This window comes from Papaver somniferum, unplaced genomic scaffold (assembly GCF_003573695.1).
Source record: "Papaver somniferum cultivar HN1 unplaced genomic scaffold, ASM357369v1 unplaced-scaffold_119, whole genome shotgun sequence".
NCBI classification, from domain to species: Eukaryota; Viridiplantae; Streptophyta; class Magnoliopsida; order Ranunculales; family Papaveraceae; genus Papaver; species Papaver somniferum.
The window spans coordinates 3911722-3914488 of NW_020620936.1; the positions used below are offsets into that span (position 1 = coordinate 3911722).

A 2767-nucleotide genomic window follows, 5' to 3' on the forward strand; every position below is an offset into this window, starting at 1 on the left:
TTGGAAAATGCATTTAGGGATGCATTACTGCTCAGTAGATTGAACTATAGCTGACATAAATATTACAATCACAACCATCCTTACCATTATTTAAATATTACACTACCTACCAGAAGTATATGAAAAAGCTTCAGAAAATTCTTATCATCACGAACATGATCCCCTAGCAAAAGCTCATTCGAATTTTCCATCCTGATGCATTAAAATGCTTGTGCATTTTCCTCTGTGTGTTTCGGTCATGGTGAAGTAGTATCTTGATGCCATAAGTTCTACAACATTTAAAGGTTGCTCCTTTTAAATGTGAACATAGACAGTACCACGTTTTAAACTTTTTAGTACTTTTCATTTTTTAGTATATATTTCACTCATTTTCAAGCATTATTGGGGAAAGATTTACCAAGATTTACCATTCATGGCTGATAGTAGACTTAAAACACAGGAAAAAGGTAAAAGTAACATGATACCGAAGATCTCAGACCTGACTACATATTTGACATCCATACAAAGAGCCTAATGGAAGGGAAAAAGAACATTAGGAATTGATTTGAACAGTACAACACGGAAGCTCTTATTGAGAAAGCCGGACTCCACACTATGAATGATTTCATTTGTAAATCATGATCTTTTCCTTTCCTCCTAGCTCCAACAATGGAAGATACCCAAAACATTAAAATAAACAATTAAGAAACTACATAAAATAAATAACTAAGAAAATAGCTACATTAGAGAGTGAGAGAGATAATTACCTTTTATGGAGGTTGTGTGATAAAAGTGGTGCTGACTGCTGATGGAGAATTGGAAGAATCTAATTCATTAGATTTAAAAGGTTTTTGATGTTCTGATATTGTAGATAAAAATATCAATAGAGAAAAATTGATGCCCAAGAAGTAACAATGGAGCGGAGAAAATAAAGAGATACAAAAGATGAAAAAAAATACCTTACTATGTGATTTCGGTAAAAGATACAATAGCATCTTGCAAATGCCTTAACTAAATATCCTGTTTTGTCCCTACAAAATGAAGAAAGATACAGATTATTCATCGTAAACACAAAAACAAAAATTTATTTTTCAATTATACAAACATTACCGGAGCTGTTGTCGAAGGAGATAGGAAACATCTATCATGTGCACTCCCTGTGATGATCTGCAAAAAGAAAAATACACGCGGACACACTACCATCGATCAAACAAAACGCTTATAGAAATTGTAGAAATTGCAGACAAAAAAACCATAAAATTTCAACCTGTTCTTGAGGAAGAGGAACGCCGTAACAATGAGATTGATTTGGGTTGGACTTTTTATAGAGAGATGCCGAAAAGGTTACCTTTTATGATATGATAGGGAATATACCGAGGTGTTTGGATTTAATTTATATTATTCTTTATTTATCTAATCAAATAGATTTTTGGTAATATAAATTATTTACCAAAGAAATAAAATCCAAAAGATAATTTATTTACATTTTACCACTGTTTCTATTTAAGAAAACATTTACCATTTTGGTTAGTTTTACAATTATTTTTATTAGAGTTTTCGTAATCGGGGATTTTTTTCTCTTTGGCTATGGAACAGCTATTGTATAGAAAATTAGTTATCTAAAGTAATTAAACCAATTAGAGCTTTGTGTCGGAAATACTGCATTCATATCTTTTTATTGCATTCATACATGCATCATGGATGTCCTAATACTCCAAGATATTTTATTAACGATTTTCTGTTAATTATAGGACATGATCAATACTCAATTTATTTTACGGAAGAGAAAGGATGCTTAGATTCTCAGGTAAGTCCCCATAATCCCAATTTTTATTTTTGGATTTTAATTATGGGTCTAATTTGTTTGAAAATTTGTTAATTTCATAATTGTATTTGTGAATTGTAATTAAAATTTGTTTATTTATCAATAGCTTGGAATTGTAATTTGGGTTGTTTAGTCATAAAAAATGTAATCGGACATTGAACATTTATTTAATTTTAATTTCGTTCATCAATTTTATTTTTGGTTTTGAAGAAATCATGATTTAATTTATATGAACTTATTTTGATGTGACTTTATATGTAAATTTTAATATTAATATTTAAGAATTAAATATCTCTTAAGAGAATCTTTTATATATTTTTGGCAACATTAATAGATTCTATAATATTTTAAAATATATTGTTATGATAGCGTTACCAAATTTAAATACGGTGGGGTCAGAATCAACCAAAAGCTCTGATTAACCACGTCGCTCAAAAAAACTCTATTTTTATATAAAGAATTTCGTAGCACTAGTATCTATTAGCCAGCGAATTCGTTAAAGCCAACCGAATGTAACTTAATTCTTTATAATGAATGATACTAACAAAATTCCCTACAATATTGAAGATTATCTTTGGATATTTCCTAAAAACCCTAAAAACACTAAAGAGCCCTGAAAGAGCTCTGAGAAACTCTAAAAAGCTCAAGAAGACTCCAATAAGCTTTAAAAAGCTTAAATTTAATAATACTCCGTAGCGCTGGGATCTACAAGCTAGGAGATTCGTTAATACTCCCTACAATAGTGAAGATCAACTTTGAATGTTCTCTAAAATCGTTGAAAACTCTAAAAAACCCTGAAAACTCTAAAAAGCCCTAAAATATCTAAAGAACTCTGAAAAATCTAAAGAGCTCTGAAAAACTCTAAAAAGCTCTGAAAAAGCTTTAAGTTAATTACATTTCGTAGCACTAGTATCTACTAGCCAGGGAATTCGTTAAAGCCAACTGAAAGTAGCTTAATTCTTT

At 30.0% G+C, this 2767-nt stretch overlaps 1 long non-coding RNA gene across 1 annotated transcript; it reads right to left on the minus strand.

Annotated features, from left to right (window-relative positions):
- Nucleotides 1–240: 240 nt before the first annotated feature.
- On the minus strand, nt 241–1334 carry LOC113330792. Its single transcript, XR_003350507.1, has 5 exons — nt 1247–1334; nt 1090–1146; nt 939–1010; nt 747–838; nt 241–636 (listed from the first exon to the last, which is right to left on the minus strand). It is a non-coding gene; the product is annotated as an uncharacterized LOC113330792 (long non-coding RNA).
- Nucleotides 1335–2767: the final 1433 nt, after the last annotated feature.